Source organism: Babylonia areolata, chromosome 23 (genome assembly GCF_041734735.1).
Source record: "Babylonia areolata isolate BAREFJ2019XMU chromosome 23, ASM4173473v1, whole genome shotgun sequence".
NCBI classification, from domain to species: domain Eukaryota; kingdom Metazoa; phylum Mollusca; class Gastropoda; order Neogastropoda; family Buccinidae; genus Babylonia; species Babylonia areolata.
The window spans coordinates 41,595,360-41,605,359 of record NC_134898.1 but is presented as its reverse complement, the minus strand read 5'-3'; positions in this window follow the sequence as shown (position 1 = coordinate 41,605,359).

Here is a 10,000-nt window from a genome sequence, read left to right as displayed (position 1 = left end):
AAACAATAACTAATGAATATACATGGAACATGTGATAGAGAACAGCGGGTCAGTAATGAAGACAAAGTGACATGCATTGTATCATCTAATCAACACACACACACACACACCTCTCTCTCTCTCTCTCTCTCTCTCTCTCTCTCTCTCTCGCACACGCAGTCTTACACACACATAAGCATACATTGTGTATGATAAAAAATACTATACTAATGTGTTATATAAAACAGCAAGTCTAATAAAAATACACAATAGCAATAACAGGGGGTGGTGGGTGCTCATTGCCCAAGGAACCATAATTCAACATATAAAATTGTATGAGAATAAAAATGTCACAGATGAACGAGAGAGACAGAGAAAGAGCGAGAGACAGACGGACAGACAGAGGGACACACACACACACACACAGACAGAGAGAGAGAGAGAGAGAGAGAGAGAGAGAGAGAGAGAGAGAATAAAACAATAACTAATGAATATACATGGAACATGTGATAGAAAACAGCGGGTCAGTAATGAAGACAAAGTGACATGCATTGTATCATCTAATCAACACACACACACACACACACACACACACACATCTCTCTCTCTCTCTCTCTCTCTCTCTCTCTCTCTCTATCTATCTATCTATCTCTCTCTCTGTGTGTATATGTATATATATATATATATATATATATATATATATATATATATATATATATATATATATATATAAGGACTATGCGCTTATTGGTACACATACATCAATACATCGAATTGACAATGGAGCAACTGGCAACTACTGCAAGAGTATAACTACATTTAATGGAACGAAATGAAAGAACCAAAGAAGGAAAACAGAAGAAACATGCATTACAAACGAATGAAATATTATGAAATAATACTTCAATTCACACACATAAAAAAAACAGGGGTACAATATGATATGATGAGGTGGGGGAGTGGGGGGATCTGGGCAGCCGTACACACCAAGAGTAAATTGGTATCAACAAAGTGGGCATTACACTGTCATAACGTGGGAAAGGTAATTTTTTTTAAGGTAGTATGGCAGTGGTGTTTAACTGTTGCTTGGAGTGAGTTCCATAGAGTGGCGCTTGAGTAAACCAAACTGGATTTGAACAAATCAATTCTTGGGATTGGGATATGGATTTTGGGTTTATTCCTTGATGAATTTACATAGAATTTGTTTATCAGCGTTGGTGGTGCATTTCCGGTCATGATCTTGTGCATTACTGTTCCTTTGATGTACTCTAATCTAAGGACTAGAGGGAGAATATTGGCTTGTTTATAGTCTGAGTCCAAAAGGGAAGTCTTTTTAAGGAGTACCAGCTTGGGCCCCCGTTTATGAAGATTTAGTAATGGCTTCATAGTATTTGCACTGTCAGAGTCCCATAGTGTTGATGCGCAATCTATTGTAGATTGGATGTGTGCTTGAAAAAATAATTTCCTTGAGTGGAGCTGTCTTTTTACAAAGGGAAGTTATGTGAGGAATCCAAGTGAAAGAGAGAGGGAGAGAGAGGGAGAGAGGATACGTTCCAGACATAATGATAATATATAATACTATATAAGGTGTATATTCCCCATGTAGTAAGTACTAAGTGCCTCATATGAAGTAACCCATTTGTTATTATGATTAATGACAGAAAACAACACATGAGGACACACAAGAGAAGAATATCAGTATTTATTTCTATATATACATCAAGAGATGATACAAATTGCAAATGTTAAACCATCACACCTAAAAACACAAACACACATGCTCGCGCGCGTGCTCACACACGCATGCACACTGGTGTTTAGGAAACAGACATACACATTACGGGTATAAAGTAATCAACTTACAAAGAATGGTATTGAACTGAATCTGACTTATTGTCACAACCCGAAATGTGAACCATTTTCATGGTGGGAAAAGCTCGTGCAGTCAGCTTATGTTGATATCTCTCCAGTGACAGACATTTCGTCTTTCAGCGTTGATATCCCTCCAGTGACAAGACATTTCGTCTTTCAGCGTTGATATCCCTCCAGTGACAGACATTTCGTCTTTCAGCGTTGATATCCCTCCAGTGACAGACATTTCGTCTTTCAGCGTTGATATCCCTCCAGTGACAAGACATTTCGTCTTTCAGTGTTGATATCCCTCCAGTGACAAGACATTTCGTCTTTCAGCGTTGATATCCCTCCAGTGACAAGACATTTCATCTTTCAGAGTTGATATCCCTCCAGTGACAAGACATTTCGTCTTTCAGCGTTGATATCCCTCCAGTGACAAGACATTTCGTCTTTCAGTGTTGATATCCCTCCAGTGACAAGACATTTCGTCTTTCAGTGTTGATATCCCTCCAGTGACAAGACATTTCGTCTTTCAGTGTTGATATCCCTCCAGTGAAAACACAGTTGGTCTTTCAGTGTGACAGGAATTTCCAGCTGTGCGACATTAACATCCCTGACATGGCCCCAGCCAATGCGTTTGGACACCTCGTTGAGGCACAAACTGTTCAGTGAAAGAGGCTGCGAGGCTTTGCTCTTCAGAAAATCTCTGATTTCTCTGGCAGCATCTGCGCTGGGACGTACGCGTGGCATATTGCGGTCATGTCACGACGTCCTGCAATTCTTCTCTCCAGCATGGTGCTGCACGTGGCGACTCAACTTGAATATAAATTTGTTTGTCACTGTACCGACTTTGTAGAGGAACTTGACGAGGTCCGGCTGGTTACTGTTGACAGCGATGACAATGGGTGAGTTTTCCAATGATGTGCTGGGAAGTGACAGGGAAAATAAGCCTGCCTCACACGCTGCGGATAATATGGCACAGTCACCAACTTTGCTATGAGAGGGAGCTCCTTCCAAAGGCCAGGCAATACAGGCCAAACGCACAAGACTTAAGTGGAATGAGCAATCCGTGGAAATATTCCACAGAACCTGTTGGACGCTTTTGTTGTCATGATAGACGAACATTTCAAACTGATTCACAAAACCGAAACGTGCTATATTAAGAAGTACATCATTCAAACAAGGTATATGTTTATCTGTACAACGCTCCAGCAACATCCTGAATATGGCTAGACCGTCTGAATTGAGATAGATTTTCGACATAAATTTCAGCAAATCTTCAGGTACCAATTGAGTAAAAAGTAACAGTTGATTCTTCAAACAAGACCACATATTCTTTCTAGCCAGATCCTCCAGCAGATCATCCCAAAACACATGCCATAACCCATTCTCCAAATTCAACTCTGCTTCAGCTAGCATCTGTTCAGTTCTTTTGTAGCGCTCCTCTACCTGCACAATGCGCCTCAATATCCAGTTGATCTCAGTCATTGTTGTTCTCTCGAGTAGACCCTGTAGCAAAATCGAAACAAAAAGAGTTCATTGCCTGTAGGTCTACACCTCGTATGGATTGCAAACTGGTGTAATCATGTGAACAACTTTGTGAATGTAACAATTTCTTATTTTAGCATCATCTGCAATGGGGAGAATGGACATTCATAAACCTGTAAGATACAAAATATGAAACAATTCTCTTAGCTTAACAGAACTCGTAAACTATAGCAATATCAACAGTTTGACAAAACCACAGTGAATATGTGTTGGATTTCCACATGTAATGTCAGTAACCAGTGTTGCTTAAGATCTATGCCAGCTAAGAAAATGTGAAGCACTGGTTTGATGTTTCCTTAACAACAATCAGATGATGGCTCCCAAATCTTGTCCACACGTGTTCTAAGTGCAGCAAAGAGACAACAATGCATTTTGGATGAAATTCAATTGCATTTTGAGTTAAATTTTGATGAATCTACTGCAGTTTGATTCTCCAGAAAACAAGTGGTCATAAATACAATGCAGAAATGTCACAATGACCAGGATAATTATTCTTTCACATCTCTTTGACTTAGCATCGAAGAAGACACAACGTCTTCTGTCTAACAGTGAATTTGAAAGAAGGTGGGGATGGATGGGGCACACGCTACGAAAACCTGTGTCAAGCATCACCAGACAGGCCCTGACATGGAACCCCCTAGGAAAGAGAAAGAGATGCTGACCAAGAAAACGCCTGGTGAACAGACCTCCAGGCAGACACAAAGAATACGGGGCTCACATAGAGCTAGACAGAGGCAAAGACACAGGTTAAGGGACTGTGGAGATCTCTTGTTGACGGCCTACACTGTATAACCCAGGAGAGTTGAAAGACCTCAGTATTACTTCCAAAAGTTTAACAGCAGAACCAGGGGCTGAATGTCTGATTCATTCACGCAGAGTATTTCTATTCTGTCCGTATCTCGTACTGTTACATGGGCATGGACATATTTTTTTCACAGGCAATCTTTTAAGACTCAAAAACATTTTACAATGCAGTTCAAAGTATATATGTGTATATGCATATATATGGCACGTTATTACAGGTGTAGTGAAGGGGAACTGATCATTCACACAAAATCAAACATAAACTTCTAAACATGTGAACATAAAACACCTAAATGGATATATCCGAAAAATCAATAATTCAAAACGCGCATTTTATGATTCATGCACACAAATAAAATGTAAGATTACAATTGTTTACAGAAACAAAGAAACAGACAAATAATTGGATACATAAATTGTTCAATTTACATAAACACTTGACACATCAAGGACACACACACACACACACACACACACACACACACACACACACACACACACACACACACACACAGAGCTTTGAACAAATGAGCATACTTGTTTGGGATTTTAAGGGGTTGGGGAGGGAAAAAAACAACTTAAATGCACTGAAAATAACTAAGATCCTCAAAATGTATCAAACTTAAAATAATTATGGTGGCTAAAAACTGAAGTGAAAACATGTGATTAAAGAAACCACCAAGATTGTGTCTCAAGATAAAAAATGTATCCAGGGTATGTATGTGCACGTGCAGACACACACTTTTTTTTTCTTTTCTATCTTGTTTTATTTAATTTTACTTTATTTTATTCTATTTTCCCCTCACGTCATGACCAAGCGCGTTGGGTTACACTGCTAGTCAGGCATCTGTTTAGCAGCTATGGTGTAGCGATATGGATTTATTCCAACGAGGTGATGCCTCTTTGAGCAACTGTACTGAACTGAGCAGATACACAGAAGCATGCACGCCTCACACGGACGTACATACGTGCGCGAACACCCACAAACCCACCTACAAACGTTTCACTACATTATGATTAATAATTTGTATGCAACATATTCATGTAGGCACTAATCAAAGTGTGGGTGCTGGATGATAAATTCTGCACCACATCCATTTAGAATTATGGAATTTAGAACTGAAAAACAACAACAACAAAAGCGGAGTGGAAAGGAATGGGGACGGACGCGTGACCCACGCATTGACTCAGAACACTGGATTGGGGTCTCCTCTTCTTTTATTTCCGTCTAGAAAATAGCACTTGTCAAACTAAAAAAAAAAAAGAAAAAAGTCACTTTGTTCAGGCACATTTCATGCAAAACATGAAAGCAAAATAAAATGTGGCAAACAATTAAAATTCTAAAACTTGAGATGGAAACATAAGCAGAAGCAGCATTTCTGAGAGACAAGGAGACAATAACTTGCTTTATACTTCAAATGAAACAAAGCCATGATAACTTGAACTATTGTGTCATGGTCTAATAATCCCATCTAAAAGAACCAAAAGCATTGTACTTCCTTTCTGATTAAGAAATAAAATAAAACAAAGTATACATTAGCTGTACTCACAGTAACCAAGTCACAGTGTCACTTTGTCGTTTTCAAACAGTTGGATCTTGCTGTCCCAACTCCCAGCTGACACGTCAAGTGCACGGGCAGTAGACTGACTGGACAATCACAGGAGGAAGCACGTCTGTGAACAGGAGGGAGGACAGTGTGAGAAGAGGAGGGAGGACAGTGTGAGAACAGGAGGGAGAGCAGTGTGAGAACAGGAGGGAGAGCAGTGTGAGAACAGGAGGAGAACAGTGTGAGAAGAGGAGGGAGAACAGTGTGAGAAGAGGAGGGAGAACAGTGTGAGAAGAGGAGGGAGAACAGTGTGAGAAGAGGGGGAGAACAGTGTGAGAACCGGAGGGAGAACAGTGTGAGAAGAGGGGGAGAACAGTGTGAGAACAGGAGGGGGAACAGTGTGAGAAGAGGGGGAGAACAGTGTGAGAAGAGGGGGAGAACAGTGTGAGAAGAGGAGGGAGAACAGTGAACAGTGTGAGAAGAGGGGGAGAACAGTGTGAGAACAGGAGGGAGAGCAGTGTGAGAACAGGAGGGAGAGCAGTGTGAGAAGAGGGGGAGAACAGTGTGAGAACAGGAGGGAGAACAGTGTGAGAAGAGGGGGAGAACAGTGTGAGAACAAGAGGGAGAACAGTGTGAGAAGAGGGGGAGAGCAGTGTGAGAACAAGAGGGAGAACAGTGTGAGAAGAGGGGGAGAACAGTGTGAGAACAAGAGGGAGAACAGTGTGAGAAGAGGGGGAGAACAGTGTGAGAACAAGAGGGAGAACAGTGTGAGAACAAGAGGGAGAACAGTGTGAGAAGAGGGGGAGAACAGTGTGAGAACAGGAGGGGGAGAACAGTGTGAGAAGAGGAGGGGGAGAACAGTGTGAGAACAGGAGGGAGAACCGTGTGAGAACAAGAGGGAGAACAGTGTGAGAAGAGGAGGGAGAACAGTGAGAAGAGGGGGAGAACAGTGTGAGAACAAGAGGGAGAACAGTGTGAGAAGAGGGGGAGAACAGTGTGAGAACAAGAGGGAGAACAGTGTGAGAAGAGGGGGAGAACAGTGTGAGAACAGGAGGGGGAGAACAGTGTGAGAACAGGAGGGAGAACCGTGTGAGAACAAGAGGGAGAACAGTGTGAGAAGAGGAGGGAGAACAGTGAGAAGAGGGGGAGAACAGTGTGAGAACAAGAGGGAGAACAGTGTGAGAACAGGAGGGAGAACAGTGTGAGAACAGGAGGGAGAACAGTGTGAGAACAGGAGGGAGAACAGTGTGAAAACAGGAGGGAGAACAGTGTGAGAACAAGAGGGTGAACAGTGTGAGAAGAGGAGGGAGAACAGTGTGAGAACAAGAGGGAGAACAGTGTGAGAACAGGAGGGAGAACAGTGTGAGAACAGGAGGGAGAACAGTGTGAGAACAAGAGGGAGAACAGTGTCAGAACAGGAGGGAGAAGTGTCAGAACAGGAGGATGAACAGTGTCAGAACAGGAGGGAGAAGTATCATAACAGGAAATTTGAAAAGCAGCAAACAAAACAAAAAAAACAACAAATCAAAACAAAGAAGAACGGGGCAGATGTGTTACTATTACGTGTCAACCCAATCCGCTGGTCAGGTCTGCTTGACACATATATAATTCCACAAAAAAACATACACTGCTGCACCTCAGCGAGGGAAATATTATGGCTGTGATTCAGTCATTACTTACACATCAAAACGAAAGGTATGAAAAAAGGATAAACATAAACAACTGCACTACATTTACGATGAGCAATACGACAGCTTGCGATACTTTATGATTCAAACAAAACAAATCCGTGCTGGCTGTGTCTCTAATTCAGAAAAAAAAAAAGGTTGAAGTAAAGATACGATATTTTGCTTTATTCTTGATGAAGAAATAAAAACAAGCAAAGTACTTATACTAATAAAACAGTGGCAGTACTCACAGTCACCAAGTCACAGTGTCCCTTTGTTGTTTTCAGACAGTTGGAATTCGCTGCCACATCTGCCGGCCAACAGGTCCACACATAGTCTGAGTCAAACTGACTGGATAACCACAGGAGGGAGTACAAACTGGTGTGAAAGAACACCTACCCCCCCCCCCCCCCCCCCCCCCCCGCGCCTCAGGTCCAGGTTCGTTTTCATTGTGTGGCAGGGTAGACGGTGAACACCTAGCCAGAGTCCCCTTTCTGCTTATAGGCTGGACTTTTTTTTTCTTCTTTTAAAATCACTAGTTTTTGTGTACATCTTGTATACATAATATTTTTACGGTATCTTAGTTTGTTCTTTGGTTATGCTTTAGTAACATTGACTGTGTATGTAAGCATATGTATGTGTATACGTATTTATCTTTATGTGTGTTTGTTTGTTTGTTTATCTGTTTTGTTGTTTGTCATTTTTATTGGTTTTTTTTTTTCTGTTTGTTTCTTTGTTTGCTGTTGTTTTGATTTGTTTTGTTTTGTTTCTTTGTTTGTTGGTGTGTGTGTGTGTGTGTGTGTGTGTGTGTGTGTGTGTGTGTGTGTGTGTGTGTGTGCGTGTGTGTGTGAATGAGTAAGTGAGTGTGTGTGTGTGTGTGTGAATGAGTAAGTGAGTGAGTGAGTGAGTGTGCGTGTGTGCGTGCGTGCGTGTGTGTGTGTGTGTGTGTGTGTGTGTGTGTGTGTGTGTGTGTGTGTGTGTGTGTGTGTGTGTGTGTGTGTGTGTGAATGAGTAAGTGAGTGTGTGTGTGTGTGTGTGTGTGTGTGTGTGTGTGTGAATGAGTAAGTGAGTGAGTGAGTGAGTGTGCGTGTGTGTGTGTGCGTGCGTGCGTGCGTGTGTGTGTGTGTGTGTGTGTGTGTGTGTGTGTGTGTGTGTGTGTGTGTGTGAATGAGTAAGTGAGTGTGTGTGTGTGTGTGTGTGTGTGTGTGAATGAGTAAGTGAGTGAGTGAGTGTGTGTGTGTGTTTGTGTGTGTGTGTGTGTGTGTGTGTGTGTGTGTGTGTGTGTGTGTGTGTGTGTCACGTTTTGAATCAAAGTATATCAACTCTATTCAAACCATTTTTAGTCTCCACCTTATCAAACAGTCCATTACGCAAGTAGCAATAGGTGTAGGGTTTTGTTTTTTCTCCTTTCCAACGACCAAGAAATGACCACACACACACACTCCTACGCGCGCGCACACACACACACACACACACACACACACACACACACACACACACACATCCCGAGTTTTGTTCTTGGAAAATACGACCCGGACAAATCTGATGTGGTTGCACATGTAACATGCATCACCCGCTATTTGCTTGTGGTCACGGCTGTGCTGTAGATTGTCTATGGCCACAAGCCTTTTGTCATCATTGTTGTTATCTCAGCCTCACAGACAGGATAGAAGGTGGGCTGGGGGCTGGGAGGACAGTGGTGGAGTGTTGGCTTGGATGTGTGTCAATTTGAAGTGTGTGTGTGTATGTGGGGGGGGGGGGGGCAGGTTGGGGGCGGGGAGGTGAGATGAGAAAGGAATGTGTATGTGTGTATGTGTGTATCTGTATGTACGTGTGTGTGTGTGTGTGTGTGTGCGTGTGCGCGCGCGCACGTGTGTGTGTGTGTGTGTGTGTGTGTGTGTAGATCTGTGTGTGTGTGTGTGTGTGTGTGTGTGTGTGTGTGTGTGTGCATTTGAGAGTGAGAGAATGTGTGTGCGTTTGTGTGTATCTGTATGTACGTACGTACGTGTGTGTGTGTGTGTGTGTGTCTGTTTGTGTATCTGTGTGTGAGTGAGTGTATCTGTGTGTATGTGTGTGGAGGAGCAATTTTGTTTAATTCACCATCACAAATACTGGAGATTGTAGACATTGCTTTCAGGTGTTTCATTTGCACATTTCAGTGCTATCATTCGAAAGGTAGGAGAAGAAGAAGGTGAGTGGTGAGTTGGGAGAAACCCCGGTATAACTTTTCATTTATGTGTATGTGCACACACATGCAAGCTCTCTCTCTCTCTCTCTCTCTCTCTCTGACAAACTCCATGTCCTATGGACACACATGGTTCCCCCACTCCTTATCTACAAGCCTTCCCCACTCCCCCTCCCCACCCCCAGACAAAGTAGTCCTTTGCCTGAGGGAGAGCGAGTCGCCTTCAGACAACAATACTCCACCACTGCTGGCCCACTGGTACATGAGCACAGCCGGTGAAAGAGTGGGTGTAGCATGCTGAAAGTGTTACCATGTCAGATTTGTCCTGAACACTTTTTAACGTGAACTAAACTGTCATACGGTATATTTATGTATGAGGCATTTATTATGTTGGTTTACCTAGTGTTCTTCTCATT